The sequence below is a fragment of the Hipposideros armiger genome, unplaced genomic scaffold (assembly GCF_001890085.2).
Source record: "Hipposideros armiger isolate ML-2016 unplaced genomic scaffold, ASM189008v1 scaffold_629, whole genome shotgun sequence".
Lineage (NCBI taxonomy): Eukaryota > Metazoa > Chordata > Mammalia > Chiroptera > Hipposideridae > Hipposideros > Hipposideros armiger.
In genome coordinates this window covers 422,882-441,297 of record NW_017731979.1, presented here as the reverse complement: position 1 = coordinate 441,297, position 18,416 = coordinate 422,882, and the positions used below count along the sequence as shown (strand labels likewise).

General features: G+C 37.9%; 1 long non-coding RNA gene across 2 annotated transcripts in view; it reads left to right on the top strand.

Moving 5' to 3' along the window:
- The window catches only part of LOC109372360 (uncharacterized), a 39,343-nt gene extending 26,295 nt beyond the window's left edge, over positions 1 to 13,048 (top strand). Inside the window, exons 2-4 of one of the 2 annotated variants that reach the window (XR_002122035.1) lie at positions 6,267 to 6,375; positions 11,194 to 11,268; positions 11,877 to 13,048. This is a non-coding gene — a long non-coding RNA (uncharacterized LOC109372360). Of the gene's footprint in view, positions 1 to 6,266; positions 6,376 to 9,981; positions 10,287 to 11,193; positions 11,269 to 11,876 lie in introns of those variants that run through there. The other variant, XR_002122036.1, reaches the window with a different exon arrangement.
- The last annotated feature ends 5,368 nt before the right edge of the window (positions 13,049 to 18,416 follow it).

Genomic DNA, 18,416 nt, shown 5'->3' with positions numbered 1-18,416 from the left:
TGAGTTTGTGTTAGATATTTATACTCTTCTCCAAGGGTCTTGCTGATGGAGCATAAAGTCCAACATCATAGATGAATGAAAAACAAAATATCAATTTTCATGAATGTGAGCAAGTATTTGATAAAATTAAATTGGAAAATGTCTCCCACTATGAATATCTATACCTTGTACACTTGACAACAATAACTACAAAGAACAACAATGGCTGATGTTCATGACATTCTTGCCATGTGCCAGGTGTGGTTCTAAAGCTTTACAGGAAATACGTCATTGAGTCTTTGCAACAATCTATGAGCAGAGACACTAACATTATCCAAGTTTGCAAATGAATTTAAATGATATGCCCAAGGTCACACAGCTAGTAAGTGTAGGAGCTGGGATTTGGCCCAAGAGAGTGATTCCAGAGGCCAGGTCACTATAATGAAGCTCTCAGAACTTCGATTACCCACCCAATCTGTAACATGGAACTCAGGGTCCTTAGCTGAGCTCACAGCAAATATTAGTGTCTCCTCCATTTTATTTCTCCTTCAGCTCTATCATTTACTGATAATGACTTCTGGTGCGCCATTTTGAATTTTTGAGTTTCTGGACTTTAGCCCTTTATTTTTTGACTTAGTAACTCATGTAATCTGTATAATAGGATGGTATCTTTCCAGGCCTCCTCATTTATTTGAATGATACCAGATAGAGGTACAAAAATGCTTTGGAGTGTAAGAACAGACAAAGTAAGGTTGAGGAAACTTCCTTGTCATCTTTGCTATCATTGATTCCTTCCTGTGATTTTCACAAATGTTCCACAAGGTACCTAAGGACTCACTGCAATTTATAAAGTTATAGAACTCAGTAGCTGCAACAACCATTGCAATTGGCATCCTAGGCTTTTTCTGAATCTTGATAAAGTATGTGGACCAAAGCGTTCTATGCAAAAGTAGGGGAAAACCTTAGCATTTAATGGATGATGACTATGTGCTCTCTATAGATTCTCTGCTAAGAACTTCTCTCATTTAACCTTACCATACTCCATGAGATTTGATGTTATTTTTGTACTCATTTTTCAAATAAGTAAATTGAGGTTATGAGAGGTTGAATAGCGAGTTAAGATCCATTAATAAATCTTTGGTTGAGTCAGAAATGACTCAAGTATCTCCAGCTTGACTTTGTAAGCAGCGCTGTCTGAGTTAGTTTTTCTCTCAGTTCATACAAATCAAAGTCAAATAATTTTTTTTTTTTGCACTTAAAATGTTCTCATATCTTCTGCGCTTTCTAGCCTTTGTCTATGTATGGCAAACACAAGAAGGAAGGAGTCTTATTCTTTAATAACAGGAAACTTCTTAATGGATTTGTCATTCTGGGCATTGCAACCAAAGGGACAATAAGGTCATATTTTATCCAGTTCACATATCTGTCTACAATGCCTTGAGGGTTTCTTCCACTCCTGGTTTTAGAAAGACCAGCTGACTTTGTCATCCACTTTCTGGAATGAAGTCTCAATAGATCTTCCTATTTGGTTCATGTAAGCAAATACAGAGGGTACCAAAAATATGTATACACATTTTAAGAAAGGAAAAACCTGTATTAAATTTACGCTGATGGTAACCACTTTGAGCACCTCTTGTAACTGCAGAAGTCAAACGTGACTTGTAGTCATCTTTTGTTATCAGTATATATTGAGCATTACAATTTTAATGCCGTTTTTTTTCCTTTCTGAAAATGTATATACATTTTTGGGGGCACCCCTGGTATATATGCCCTGATGCTAAAGTTGCCTAGGAGGAGCTGACGTAACGGTACGAGTCACTTCTTAAGGAATGAGCAGAAACCCTGAAGCAGGAGGCTGGTCCCAGGGCAGCTATCCTGACACCTTTCAGTGGTACTGAATCAGCCCTTTGTGCTTTACTGTGTCCCTGCCCTTTCTGGTCTCTTCTGGAATTTCACTTCATCAGGATACACTCAGCCTTTGTTCCATGTACCCACTTGGGCAATAATCATCTTTAATTGGCTTTGTCACCGGAGTCTTACTTCCTGCAATAACTCCAGTAAATGACTGACTTCTGGGTCACACCTTAACTGGGAAATGCTTTCTGCTGTCTAGGCAGAATTCTCGCTAGACCTGTCCCTCCATAATCACAGCACTTGACCCCTTCTTTCTAGCTACTACTTTCTCTCCTGTGACGTGTGTGAAGGGAGAGAGTGCAGGCAGCATGACTCCCAGAGCTGGACCCAAATTCTTTCATTTGGAATTGAAAATGGGTTCAGCACGCTTTAACAAGTGTTTATTGAAGGGTTATCTTTAGTGAGTACGGAGCTTCCTTGAGTGCGGGGCTTATATTCAAAGATGGTTTTAGGTAGAAGGGCAATTATTGATGGGCATGTTTTTATCATTTTTAAAAAATAATTCTATTCAATTTTTTTCCTTAGAATATGTAACTGACATATCCAAACTCTGACTTTCCAGGTACTAGTACTTAGGACTAATAAATGCTATCTTGAGATGCTTATACAGACCACAATCACCACCAGGGAGACCCAGTTAACTGGAGGATACGGCCAACTTGGAGATATAAGTTTACAGATAAGTATGGTTTGAGAAATGCTGACCTGGCCATATGGATGTTAAGATACACCCCATGGTATGTCATTAAGCCTCCCTCTTCTGTCTCCCATAGTGGTTTTTAGGGCTCTCTGATTTACCTATTTTATGGTCATTCAGATTGTCTGGATTCAAATCTAGGTTCTACCAATTTGCTTGCTGTGTGACCTGGGACCAATTACTTACCTCTCTGAGCCTCAGTCCATAGACCTCATCTCATCCTTACTTCTGTCTTCACTTACTTCTGTCATCAATGAGAGACTCAGAATGACACCTACCTCTCAGGGTTCTTGTAAAGATTAAATGAGACAAGACATTATGCTGAAAACTCTAACACATTGATGAAAAAAATTGAAGAAGACACAAATAAATGAAAAGCTAGTCCATGTTAATGAACTGGAAGAATTAAATTGTTAAAATGCCCATACTACCCAAAGTAATCTACAGAGTCAATGCAATCTCTATCAAAATTATAATACAATGACATTTTCCACAGAAATAGGAAAACAATCCTAAAATTTGTATGGGACAACAAAAGACCCTGAAAAGCCAAAATAATCTTGAGAAAGAACAAATCTGGAGGCATCACACGTCCCAATTTAAAACTATATTACAAAGTTATAATAATCAAAACAATACAGTATTACCATAAACACAGATGCACAGAATAATTGAACAAGATAGAAAGCCCAGAAATAAACCCATGCATATATGGTCAATTAATTTTTGACAAAGTTTCCAAGAACATACAACAGGAAACAGAAAGTCTCTTCAATAAATGGTATTAGGAAAACTAGACAGCCACGTACAAAAGAATGAAACTGGATCACTATCTGATCCCATACACAAAAATCAATTCAAAATGGGTAAAAGACTTGACTATAAGATCTGACACCATAAAACTCCTGAAAGAAAATACAGGGGGTAATTTCCTTGATATTGATCTTGGCAATGATTTCTTGGGGGGTTGACACCAAAAGCAAAAGCAACAAAAGCAAAAATAAACAAGTGGTTCCACATCAAACTGAAAAACTTCTGCTCAGCAAAAGAAACTATCAATAAAATGAAAAGGCAACCTACAGAATGGGAAATAATATTTGCAAACGACGTGTCTGATAAGGAGTTAATATCCAAAAGATACAAGTATCTCATACAACTCAATAGCAAATAAACAAATAATCTAAAAAATGGGCAAAGGAACTGAATAGACATTTTTACAAAGAAGACACATAAAAAGTGGCCAATGCGTATAGGAAAAGGTGCTCAACATCACTAATCATGAGGGAAATGTCCATCAAAACCACAATGAGGTATCAGCTCACACCTGTTAGAATAGCTGCTATCAAAAAGACAAGAGATAACAAATGCTAGTGAGAATGTAGAGAAAAGGGAACCCTGGGACACTGCTGGTGGAATGTAAACTGGTACAGCCACTATAAAAACTGTATGGGAGTTCCTCACAACATTAAAAATAGAACTACCATATAAGCTAGCAATCCCATTTCTGGGTATATATCCAAAAAAAACAAAACCATTATCTCAAAGAGATAGCTACACTCCCATGTTTATTGCAACATCTTGAATGGTAGCCAAGGAATGACAATGGCCTAAGCTTCTATTAGTGGGTGAACAGATCAAGAAAATGTGGAATAAAGGCACAATGGAATATTATTTAGTTTTTAAAAAGAAGGAAATCCTGTCATTTGCAACAACATGAATGAAACTGGAGGGCATTTTGCTAAGTGACATAAGCCAGACAGAGAAAGACAAATCCTGCATGATATAATTTACATGTGGAATCTTTAAAAAAAAAAAAATACATAATGTTGAACTCATAGAAACAGAGTAAAAATGTGGTTGCCAGTGGCTGGGGGGTCGGGAGAAATAGGGGGAGGCTGATAAAAGAGTATCAATTTTTACCATTGTATATAAAAGGTCAAAAATGAATAAGGTCTGAGAATCTAACGATAACATGGTGACTATAGCTGATAACATTGTGTTGTATAATTGAAATTTGCCAAGAGAGTAGAATTTCCATGTTCTCACACACATAAAAAGGTAAACATGTGAGATGATGGATGTGTTAATTAACTCAGGGGGAAACCTTTCACAATGTAGACGTATATCCAATCATCACGTCGTACACGTTATCTTATGATTTTATTTGTCAATTATACCTCAATAAAGCTGGGGAAAAATTGAGGAAATAGATGTATTTACTCTAGTACCTGGCATGTTTTAAGGCTTCATAAATGCTACAATTATCTTTACAGGGCAAAATATGTAAGAGGTTGTTTGATGTTTCATAAACCAAAATTTCAGGGTGTCTTGACACATGAACACTGACTTTGAAGTGTTTTCACTGAACTAGTGGGGCCGCTGAGGCTGAAGTAAGGTAAGCTAGATGTTTGTGGTGACCGAGGTGTCCAGAGCCCAGGGCCCAGGTGACCCCTTTTGACTCTCCATCCAGAGCTTTTCTGAATAAAAATTGTCCTCACTGGTAAATGGATTCCCATTCAATTAATTAAACATTGTATGTTCCAACCCAGAGCCTCTTCATAAAAATCTGATTATCACAGTCTCAAGAATCAAACAGGTTTCGCCAAGGGCAGAATCCTGAAGTTTTCTATATCGCTGTTCTCCTCACCTCAGGAGGTGTACTGTACAGATGACTTTCGAAAAAGGAAAGGAACTAGGCACATTTCCTCCCTCCTCTCCTTCCAAAGTAATACAAAAAATAAAGAACCTTTTATAAATGTCACAATGCTGCTTTTTATCAAGCTGTCAGTGTCACAATATGCTACCTTATTTATTGTTTCCTTTCTTCTGGCTTGAGGTAGAGAGTCCTGTTGGCACACCCTCTAATGGGGTAAGAGTATGTATATTTGCTTCTTTACGTATGATCTGACCAGGTGTTGCCATTGCATTATTCCCAAGGTGTTTCTTGTGGTCAGTTTTAAAAATGGGGAAACTTGTTTTTACTGTATACACAGTTTGAAACATGTCTCTGCTCAAGGCTTGGACTCCTCGGATGGGGCAGTGTTTGCACAAGGTCTCAAAGTTCATGAAAGGGAAGATAAGTGACGCTTAGCTATGGAATTATGATACAATAAAAGATGTGGGTGATGGAGAACAAGGGTTGGCAGTTTCCAAGTGGGATAAAAGCAGAATCGTTATTTTTCAGAGTGGCCAAGACATCCCATGGCTGGATGGAAAAACTGGAAACCCTCAGACTCCTGACAAATGATAACAACGATAACACACAACGAAATCCTCCCTTTCATTTCTCAGATGAGGAAAATAAAGTTCAGCTAAAGAAAAGGACTTATCCAAGTTTGTCTGCTTAGTATACTTAGAAAAATTCATCAAGATCAATGTTCTTTCAGTAACATCAGGCCATCACTTACTTTTTCTTAGTGCAGCAAACTTGTGCAAGTAACTCAATCTCTCTAAACCTCAATTCCTCATCTATAAAATAGGACAATAGAACCTACTTTAAAGAGTTGTGTGGTTATGTGAGTTTTTATATGTCATAGATATTAAGCAATGTCTGCCATGGAGTGGATGTCTAAAACAATCTAAATGAACCAATGCTTTACTCTTAGCAGTCACTTTAGCAGTCACAGCTATTATGGATGTTTTGGTTGTTCTCATTCATTTGTTCATGCTTTTTTAGAAAAATATCTATTGAGCAAATACTCTGTGCTGAGTTCTCTGCTGGGCTATTTAGGCAGAAAGAGGACTCAAATCGAGGAGGAGCGATGATGTCAACTTCAATACTCAAGGTATGTGATAAAAGAGGCAAACATTCTTATGATGGGACAGTATTATTGGAGGGTTTCAGTTTGCTCTAAAAAATTTCTTGGTTAAGAGCTCACTCAAGAGTGTGAGCTCTGAGCAACAGCGGTTCAATTCCTGGCCTGAGCTGAGCAGCCGCTGAGCTGCCAACAGGTGGCAGGATGGCTCAGCTTAAAAAAAAACCAAAAAAAAACATTTCTTTAAAGCTAGATAAAAATGAATGTTTAAATAATAGAAAGAACATGTTAATATTTCAATGAAAGCATTGGAGAACTCATACATAAAAAATCATAACTTGGCTGTCTTCCTTACTTAATTTCTGTGCAGTATTTGTGATCAAGACGAACAGTTATGCCCTTATCCATTCATTTCTTCTTCTTCTTCTGTAATCGAGTTTTCACCTGGGTGCATGGCATCCCAGAATTGAAACTATATTTCCTGACTTCTTCTGCAGCTTTGAGAAGCCATGTGACTAAGCACTGGCTAACAAGAGGTAAAAGTAGACGTTTTTAATTTTGTGAAGACTAATTTAAAACATTTATTGGCCATGGTTTTCCAGGGTAACAGATTTTTTTCCAGAATAACAGATTCCAGAGTAGCAATTTTAGTTTTAGGTTTTACATTGAGGATTATGAGCCATCTGGAGTTATTTTTCATATATTGTACAAACTATGGATCCAAGTTCATGTTTTTACATACGACTATCTGTTTGAGTTCCATTTAAGAAGGCTATCCTTTCTTCACTGAATTACATTTGCATCTTTGTTGAAATCAATGGATGGGTTCTGGACTTTTTATCTCTTTCCATTAATATATTTGTCTGTCTTAATGTAAGAACCACATTCTCTTGATGACTGTAGCTCTATAATTAGTCTTGAAATCAGGTAGTGTTTGTCCAGCTTTGTTTTTGTTTTCAGAGATGTTTTGGCTTTATTAAATCCTTTGCATTTCCATATGGCTTTTAGAATCATCTGGTCAATTAAATAAAAAAGGTTTCTGGAATTTTGTTTGAAATTCCATCAAATCTGTAGATAAATTGGGTATGTTGGACAGCATTATTGAGTCTACCAACTCTCAATATATCTACCAACTCTTAGTACATCTACCAACTCTCAGCATATCTCTCCATTTAGAGCTTCTTTAATGTCCCTCAGCTACCAGTATGTTTTATAGTTTTCAACGTACAGAGTTTACACATTTTTTTCCAGATTTATCCAAAAGTATGTCATTTTTTTATGAAATTGTAAAGAGACAGCTTTTGGGGGGAAGATGAATTTTTTAAATTTTTAATAAGTTTACTTGTTAGAACAGTTTTAGATTTATAGAAAAATTTTGAGGATAGTGCAGAGTTACCATAAACCCCAAGCTCAGATTCTTCTGTTATTAACACCTTAATGTTAGCATGGCATATTTGTTACAATTAATGAACTGATATTGATATACTACCATTAAGCAAAGTTCGTATTTTATTCATACTTCTTTAGCTTTTATCTAATACATTTTTTTTAATTCCAAGAACCGAGCCAGGGTATCTCATGATACTTAGTGATCATGTCTCCTTACGTCCTCTAGTCTGTGACAGATTCTAAGATTTTCCTTGCTTTTGATGAGTCTAACGATTTTGCAAGTGTTGGTCAGGTATTTTGTAAAATGTCCTTCTGCTGGGATTTTTCTAATTTTTTTTCATGAGTTGACTAAGACTATAGGTTTTTGGTGGGAAACCCACAGAGGTGAAGCACCCTTCTCCTCACAAGGGCATAGACTGTCAACATGGCTTAGTGCTACTGATGTTGAGCTTGACCACTTGGCTGAGGCAGTGATTGTCAGATTTCTCCTTAGTAAAGTTTCACCTTTCCCCTCCTTTCTATACTGTACTCTTTGGAAGGCATTCACTGTGCATAGCCCGTACTTAAGGAGTGGGAACGCTACACTTCGGTGAGGGTGGGATATCTATATATATGATTTGGAATTTTTCTGCATGGGAGCTGTGTCTCTTATAATTCATTTTCTTGTTATTTAATCATTTACTTATATTAGTATGGACTCATAGATATTTATTTTATACTGTAGTTTATAATCTGATACCACCTTAACATCGACAGAGTGTAAACCCAATAGCTGCAGAACGTGCAAATTTTCAAATACACCTGGGACGCTCATTAAGCTAGGCCAGATGATGGGCCTTAAGAAAAGTCTAATTAACTAGCAGAAGTTTGTGATCTTACAGAGTGTGTTTTCTGACTTCAACAGTATGAAATTAGTTATCAATTAGATATTCTGAAAAAAAATCCCCCAAATTTATTACTAGACAACACACATATCATTAATCCATGGGTCAAAGAAAAATTTACAAGAGAAGTTAGAAAATATTTACAGCAAAATGAATGGTGATCAAAGCAAAATATATTAAAACTCATGGGATGTAGCCAAAACAGTGTTTTGAGGAAAACTCTTTAACTTTAAATGATATTATTAAAATTGCAGAAAGGCTTAAAACTCAATAACATTTTCTTGATTACATCAATATCAGTTTTCTGGTTGTAATACTGTGCTATGAAACTTCATGATGTTACCAATAGGGGAAAATGGAGAAAGAGGTTCTTCTATACTATTTCTTAGGACTGCTTATGAATCTACAACAATCCCAAAATAAAAAGTTTAATTTTGAAAAGGCAAAAATACCTAGGGTAGGGTTTGGCAAGCTATGGACCATGGGCCAAATCCTAGTCCCCTTTTTAATAAATCTCCTTTTTAATAACCTACAAGCTAAGATTTAAAAAAAATATATTTCTCAGGGGTGTTTAAAAATAAGGATATGTGACAGAGACCACATGCATCTCTCAAAGCCTAAAATGTCTGCTCACTGGCCTCTGCAGGAAAAGTTTGACAACCTTTCATCCAGGCAGTTTCTGTTCCACTCTGGAAGTATAAACTCCCTTACTTGATGACCCTTAGCAATAAACAAAAGTGGGGAAATTATGAAGGAGAGTCAAAATTAACGAAAGTTACCCACTTGGGGATGTGTTTTCCAATATGTTTTTGTTTATTTTGGGCTTTTCTGAAAAAGTGAGTCCTGGTTATAAGTTGTATGGCAATGATAGCTAAAACTCAGGTAAAAATCTAACCTGCTTAGATAAGACTTCACTTGATTAGGTCTAGATGTCCTTCCTGCCTAGGGTCATCAGGGAAAGGAGACCCTGCAGATCAGAAGGTCAGATGAAAGAACCACAAGGAGAAAAAAGGAAAAGCAAATCACTGGTTTTGCCTAGCTTAGTGGGCTTTCTATAATAGTTTTTTCTTGAATAAATACTTCTCAATTTGATGTATGCTTTTGATCAATTTCCAGAGTCCCAAAATAGTTATTTTGGTCAGTTTTGGCCAATTTTACCATTGATTTTTGGATATAGAACATGTGAAGTCCTTCACTCACACACTCCAGAAGTAATATCAGCATTTAACAGTAAAAAGAAAGAAAAACAAGACAACAACAAAAAAACCTTGAGGGGAGGAATTAAAATAAAAACATTCTTACTTGCTAACAAAAATCAAGAGAAGGTACTAAAGATAATACTAACATATTACTATATTGGATGATTTGGAACGAGGAAAAAACATTACACAATTTTTATATAGGAACATAGAGAAAATGAGTGCCTGAAAGAATGTCATTATGCAACCTGAAGAAAGGAGAAAGCCTATCAGATTGAGCACTAAATGAATGATTTCTGGGTTTCAGCAATGCAAGTAATTAACATAAAGGAAATGCATGGTTGCATATCAGCACATTGATTTTTGTGATCCCCCTGAGTTCTTTCAGATCCGTTGATTGCTTTTGCGCATCATCAATTCCTGATTAAAAAGGGACAAATGACTCAAGTGAAAATTGCATATATAAAAAGTATGTATATTACTTTTGTCTATTTTCATCCTGTTCATTTCTCTCTTTATCTCTTTGGTCAGAATTGCTGGAAATGTAACAAACAAAATTGTATGCAATGAAAAATTACCCTCATAATGAATTGGTTATGAAACAGAAATTTATGAGGGCAAATTGAAGGAGCTGTGGTTCTTTCATCTTGAATAGTGACTGGGGGAAAAAGATTTAGAGTCGGAGCAATCCACTTATTCGTTCCTTTATCCAACAAATATTAAGCTCTTACCAAGAGCTATGCACGGCTTGGGATATAGCAGGGGATAAAAGACGCAGAACTTCCTGACTTCCTGGATTTGATATTCTAGTGGAGGGAAGTAGCAAATTATATAATACGATAGAGGGTATTGGTTTTTTGGATAAACACCAAATTGGATATGGGGAAGTGAGAACAGTGAGGAATGCTGCAATTTTAAATACGGCGAATATGGTAGACCTCACTGAGTGATGTTTGAGCCAAGACTTGAAAAGAAACCATGCAATATGAGCATCTAGGGATAGGATATTCGAGGCAAAAGGAAAAGCCAGTGCAAAGGAGGAAGATTATTTGGCATGTTAAGTCACAAGCAGGTGAGTATGGCAGGACTAGAGTGAACGAGGGAAAGAAGAGAGAGGATGAGTAGAAGAATAACAGAAGGTAGGGCTTTGCAAACTCTCTCGAGGACTTTGGTTCTTGCTGTATGTAAAATGGGGAGCCATTGGACAGAGAAGCAAGTAGGTCTCTTATTGATTCAGAGAGCTCACTAAGGGATCTGTGCATTGCTAGGACAAAGTTAGGACTTGGATCAGACTGAGCAACAAGTTGATCTCACTTACATGTCATTCTGTTAGTCTTTTTGTTCACTCAGATTTTATTGCTGATCTTAAATCCTAGGATCAAGTCCCAGCTTGTTAGCATGACATTCAAGACTCATCTCTACCAAATGGGAACGCTAATTCTTGTCAAAAAGTAAGTTTTAGAAAGGTATTTGAATAGACAATCAACTGATCCATAAATTAAAGGTGATGCCTAATGCTTTTAGTCAACATGTATTCTTGAATATTTCATTTGGCTGACTGTTTGCTGTTCTTGTATGTCTGAAATACATATCTATAAAACCTGTCATTTATTTGTCTTCAACTCTGTGCCAGAAACTTCTAGGAATATGGATACTGAAACAAAAGACATGGTCAATTTCATCAGCTTCCCCACTACTATGGAAAATTTGAAGGAAGGGAGCAAATATAACTGTTGTATTAGGAAGACAGTGTTGAGTGTCCCATGATAATTGTGTATAACTTTTGAAGATATTTGTAGCAATTGCTTCTGACTTCATTGAGGGATGGATTAAATAGTGAAGTAAAATTTACTGGGTGAGAAAAGTTACCGTTTGGGGGAAAAAAAAAGTTAATGTGTCATGAACTCATCATTTCTTGTCTCATTTATATACTGTCCCATTTAATTATAACAAGTGTATGAGATTCCTATATTATAGAAGAGGAAATCGAGGCAAAAAGGGTTTGAATGATGTTATATAGATAATTCGTGACTGAATCAGGATTCAAACTCATGTCTAGGCCAAGAATGTATGCTCTTTATGACTTTTGCCTGGAAGGCTAAGGAGATGGTGGGAATTCAGAGGAGGAGAAGAGCCAGTCTACGGGAAATCACCATGAGAAGTTCCCGGATGCCCTGCAGGGCTCCATCATCAGCACTGGTGCAGCTTGGGCAGCCTCTGCACCACCAATACCCAGCCCTGAGCAGGTGGATTGAAGACTAGGTGGCAGTGGGATAGGAATGACCCTATTACTTACTGAAGATTTGCGATTCTTCACGGTACAAGCACCAGTGAAGTATGTAACGCAGATGCTATGAAGAGGCCAGAGTGGAAAACTGAAACGGACATCCCTTCCGTTTTATCTTGAGATTATTATGTGGATTGCCATTTAAATGCGTGGGTGACCTAATATACAGTTTATACCTGAAGACCTCTAATCAGATTTTTGTATCTGAAGCTTACTTTCCCATTGCAAATAGACAAAAAAGAATCACACAAGGCTTTAGAAATGCAGCTGTCATATAAAAGCCAGAATCGGAGTTGCGTAGAGTTAACTGTCATCTCTTTCCTCAACATGATCAATATATAATGTAAAGGACCTTCTAGGTCCTTCACACAGGATTGAGGGCTATGGTTTTAGGAATGCGAGTCATGACTGTAGAGCTAGGATTAACACACATAAAAAGAAGAGAGTTAACGTTTTACAATCCATCACATGTCAAGCACTATGCTGAGTTTGCAAACATTACATATGTAGACTCTCCCAACTACCCTGAGATAATATTTTTAGCCCATCTCCCAGACAAGGCCCAGAGGGATAAGCAATCCATGTAAAACTATGATTTATAATGAAAGGCTAGCATATTTGAGTGCTTAACATGTGCCCAGTGCTCTGCTAAGCACTTTCAGGGTCTGATGTAACCCTGGGCACACGGATAGAATCCCCGTCTTCAGGTAGGAGCCCTGGCTCTGAAGGCAAGACCTGTCCATCATCACACAGGGAGAAAGTGGTGAAGCCACACTGCAGGGCTCCACAGTGCCAGGCAGGCTCCTCAACAACTCAATACAATTTGTTCCAACACTTCCACTTTCTAATAAATATCTTACAAGGCCTCCTTGCAAAATCCTGACATGAAATTCACAGATAATATAACCTAGTTACACAAATGATTTCAAGAAAGCCAACAGAAACACCTGAATGTAGTATATATGAAATAAAATTAGTTTGACAAAATAAAATGTATAATTCAATAAATAAAACGTATTACTGCATAAGAATATTTTATTGTGTACGTAACTATTCATCATTGTGCATCATGCATGTTTAATTATATATAATTACTGACACATAAACACTCTAGAAGACCTAGCAAGTGGTCCAGCGTTCCAGTATCCTAGGCTCCCCAGGAAGATGACAGCTACAAACATAGGCTGAACTGTGTGTGTTACACTGGCAACTCAATTATCATGAAGTTATTACTGTTGGTGATTTTCTCAATGGGTAATAACTCTTGGTAACAGTCTAAAAATAACATATTAATTTTTTTATCACTTTACATGGAGTAGTGTTCCTGGACAGTTATCTTTATTTTAAAACCATGAGACTCATACTCTGTGTGTGTGTCTGTGTGTGTGATTGTAATGATTATAAGCAACTTATTAATAACTATACTGCAAAACCTTTGAAATCACATGAGATGCAAAACAATTCTTTGCGTGAGGGACTGTCCTTGACAATCCAGAACATCTAGCATCCCCAGCTCCCAATATTGGTCCCTATGCCCAATTCAAACTATAAAGGCATCTTATAAATTGGTGGGGTTGCCCTGCTGCCCTTCAGGACTGCTGCCGCCAAGTTCCGAAGCACTGCATCTCATTCCTTTATTCGTGTAGAGTCATAACAAGTGAGAGTTGGAAAGGATCTAAAAGTAGGAAGAATGCTCTGTAACTGAGCATGTATTTCCCAAGCTTCCGCCATTTCTGCATCACCTTTTGGATGTGTGTTGTGTATATAAAATATTCCCAGGGGTGCTGGGAAGACATGGAAAATAGTGTGATGGTGCTGAAGGTAACAATAACAGCAACATTGTTTAAGTGCTTACTATTTGTCAAACAGTTTGCTTAGTGATTAGTGATTTGTGCCTCATTTAATCCTCAGAAGACCTAATGAGGCTAGGATTACTATTCTCGTTCTTACTAATGTACCATGTCTTGGCTGAGGTCACATAGCTAATACATGAAAGAATAGGATTCAACTGAATGCAGACTTCAAAACCTGAGCTTCCAATCAGCACTTTGTACTGTAGCTTCTGAAAGATGGAATGGAAATGAAAGAAAAAAATTTTAATGACTATACTACGGATAGTATAAACTAGTTTTATAGTACGGGATAATAGGTTGCAATACACATTATGCTAAGTAATACATAATGCAGAACATGCAATATTTTACAGTTTTGTTATTATATATTTGCATATAATATAAACTATGTATCTATCTCAGCTAACAATATTGAGGGTTAAGAAAGTATTTATCAACCACTTACCATAAGATAGGCTCTATACTAAGCATTGGACATGTCTCATCTCGTTTAATTTTGACACATTAGTTGTCATTATACTGTTATTGTAGATGATGAAATATAGACTGAGCTGAATTGAATAGATTTTTGTTCATTTTTTTGTCTGAAATCTTTTGGGCATGGCCAAACTTCTATATGAAGCTTCGGGTGCCTGGTATCAGAGAAAATGCTAAATCATAGTGTCACATAGAATATGTCACTCATTATTGCGATGAATCAAAATCCCAAAGGCGAGGCTTTTATGTACCTACTAGAATGACTCAAATGACCCATCATAGTGTCCCCCAAGGTTGAACTGAATTTTCAGGTAGAGATGCACAGTATGAGTTTGCTATGATGCTGGTGGAACATCCCCCAGAATGCCCTGGGCTGGCCCCTGCGGCACGTGAAGGAGCACCAGCGTGGATGGGTACCGTGCAGCAGCTGAGCCTGGGCTCAGGATGCAGGGCTAGAGTTTAATCTCAGGTGAGTCACAACTGTGTGACCTGGGAAAACTTCTTTACCTCTTTGTGTGACAGTTTTTGTCAATCTTAAAAAAAAAAGATAATATTAATGCCTATGAGCCAAGATTGTTTTGCAGATTGATTATAATAATGAAGGAAAAATATGCAGCAAGTGTCTGGAACACATGAAGTGTTGAATAATCCTTGGTTAGTATTGCTTCACAATGGAGCATGAGATTAGCCTTCATAGCGCTCATCTCTAAGACTGGATCTCTTCCTGTCTTGCCATCATGGGCACCTTCATGTTTATAAAAAGAAAATATTTTTCTCTTCCTAAAACATCACCACGCGGCTCTCCATTCATTCATTTCAATATGCTAGGCGTTCCTCAAGGGACTCAGAATGAATAATGGTATATGAGTTATGCCCTGAAATGATTCCTAGAATAACAGAGGTAGGAAGCCACACATACAAGCAAGCACACAGCAGCAGGAAAATCACTGCAATCCATGAGTTCCGCATGGCAATTTCTTACTCATTCTTTAAAATGGGTAAGTGTGGCTATCACCTCCTATCTTAAGTCTTCTGTGACTTACCCATGAGAAAACATTTTTCCATCCTTAATGGATGACCATTATCTCATTTACTCACTGCAGCTACAATATTTTGAAATTTTTCAATATTAAATAAAGGGATGTTTAAGGCTGAGACCTAGTGTCGTTTTTGTTTGCTTTTATCTTTTTTTTTTGGACTTTAAGGTTTTGGATTGTGCCTAGAATATAAAAGACTTTCAGATGTTGGATGATGGATGAAAAAAGAGAGGGACGGAAGGAAGGAGAAAAGAAGGAGGGAAGAATGGAGGGAGGGAGAGAGGAAGGAAAGGCTGGCTAGACAGATAGATGGACGGAGGGATGGATAGACGGATGCGTAAATGACCCCAAGGGAAACGTAAGGGTGGAAGACATACATTCAGGTTGAGAGTGAGACAGAGAAGGAAGACTTCGTAGGGTAGGGGGTGTTTGAGCTATAGGTAAAGGATGGGTAAGATGTCACTGTAAACACGGACTCTGTGTGAAGTGGTGGCAGGCTGGTGGAGCTGAAGACATTCCAGACGGAGGGGAAAGCATGGGTAAAAGCACAGAGCTGTGGAATGGAGTGATGTATTAATCGAACGGCGAGTAGATCGGGGAAGCAGGCAAGCTGGAGGAGGAAGGCAGAGGGATAGAGATAAAACAGATTTCAAACCTGAAGGGCCTTGGAAACCATGCTAATGAATTCGGACCTTCAAACCATAGTGGGTCCGCAATAGGTGAGTTTGCCCGTCTTGCTGAAAGGCTTCACCGTGACTGAGAACATTATTTTCTTCCTTTCAGCAAAGTACTAAGTGCTTGATTAAAACTGTGAGCAGGCAGGCAGCTCCAGTGGTATTTGCTGGGAGTCTAAATCACAGGGTTTTGGCATCTCTGAGTTTAAAGGGAAATAGAAATCGCTTCAATACTCATTTAGGCTGAAACTACTTTTAAAATTTCCAGAAGAACAATTGAAAACACAAATCAGTCTCCTAACAATGCTTAGGCTTCGGGATTCTTCCTGCCTCAATTATGTTGAATGAGACAGATTGGAATGAATTATAATACCTGACGTGCCCTTATGTTACATTTGTAGGGCATTCTCACAAAGATGATCTCCTCGGATCTTCATAAAACCCTGTAAGCTAAGCACTATTATCTTCATTCAGCCGCGAGCAAACAGGCCCAGAATAGTAAGGTAGCCAGGCCTTGATGCTCTCACCTCTCTTTCTCTGACCCACACCCCCACCCCACACCCCAGCAGGGTGAGATCTGAGCATCTCCACACGCAGATAAAGGCTGCTTCTGGTGCCCACATCAGTCACGAAAGAGGCAGAAGGCAAAGGGAGTATGTAACATGTGTTGAAAATCTACTCTGTCCAACACTTGCCATGACCATCACCACATAACTTCATCACCACTCCTGGAGGTACATGTAATTGTGTCTACTTGTCGAAAAGGATGCTAATGCTCAGAGAGGTTAATACACTTGCTCAAGGTGGCCCAGGTGCAAAATGGCAGCGCCAGACCTGAACCTCCAACACGCATTCCCTTCCTACCAGCTCACACTGCCATGATGTTAGAGCATGGGCTCACAGCTCAGACTGCCATGTTCCACCACCGACTGGCCTTATGACCTTGACAACCTGTGCTTCAGGCTCTCGTCTCTAGAATGAAGATAATATTAGTATTTATCTTGAGGAATTGTTCTGCAGATGACCTGTGACAATATATGTGCTCCAACAGCTTCTAGCACAGAATCAGCATGAGGTAAATGTTGTCTACAGTTACCATGTGCAAACAGGCGATGTATGCATAGGTGGTATGTGCGTCTGCATGCACATGTATGCACATACACACACATGAATGTGAGAGCAATGTCTGGGAGTATGTGGCGTGTCTGATAATAATTTTCTATTGGAAAACCATTGCTGCTCTGGGCTCTCACTTACCTATCTGCTCTGGTCATTTATTGTCTCGGACACTCTATTTCTGTTTCCATTGTATGTGGCCACTTTTTCTCCTAGGGAGCAAGTTTATACCCTAATTTGGCTAAAGTTTAGCTAATTTGGCTAAAAAGAAATTAGGCAGGCAGACATACAAATTATATTACAACCTTGAAAGTACTGCTATTTACAAATTAGTAATTTTAATATTAATTGAATGGATGGACTTTATTTTCCACCGTAACATAAAGTAATGTAACGTAACATAACATAAAGTTGATAGTTCCCATTTATCCCAAAAATAATATGAGCTTTTCTCAAAATCGGTCAATTATGTGGAATTTTCTATAATTGACAATATGGTTTCATATTTAACATCAGATATATTCAAAGAAGGGGAATGGGTTACTTAACAGGATATTAATTCACCGGTGAATTATTATTTCCAGTGGTTTGCTGGTAAATGCTTTCACAAAATCAGATCTTTTATTTTGGTGGTGGGAGCCCAAATTTGTAGTGTCTACTGATGACTGTGGTGGAAATATTCCCGCCATACCCAGTGCTCAAATAGGTGCTAGGGGTACAGATATGGAGTAAGCAATAAATTCATATCCAATTTAACAAACTTCACTGACCTATCCAGAAGAATACAACAAACACTCAACTTGCAACAAGAAAATCTAGATTTGTTTCCTAGATAAGTGTCAAAATTTTCGGGTATTACAAAAATAATGTTGAGATGGTTAAATGAAAGCATATTGTGTAAAACTGTAGCCCAAGTGACAGAGTGTGAAGTGATTCAATATTAATGTCCCTAGTGTACTGCCCCAGTAAGATACTGGATGTTGGATGTAGCATTTCCTTGAAGAATGGGGGACGCCTCGAACAGGGAGCAGCTCTTCCTACCGAAAGGAGAAATCCATATACCAGTCTCTACAGCCAGAAGTTTAGACTGAAAAAGCCCCTGAGAGGTCACATATTCAGAATGAAGCATCCAGATTAGAGATGATAATAACAATA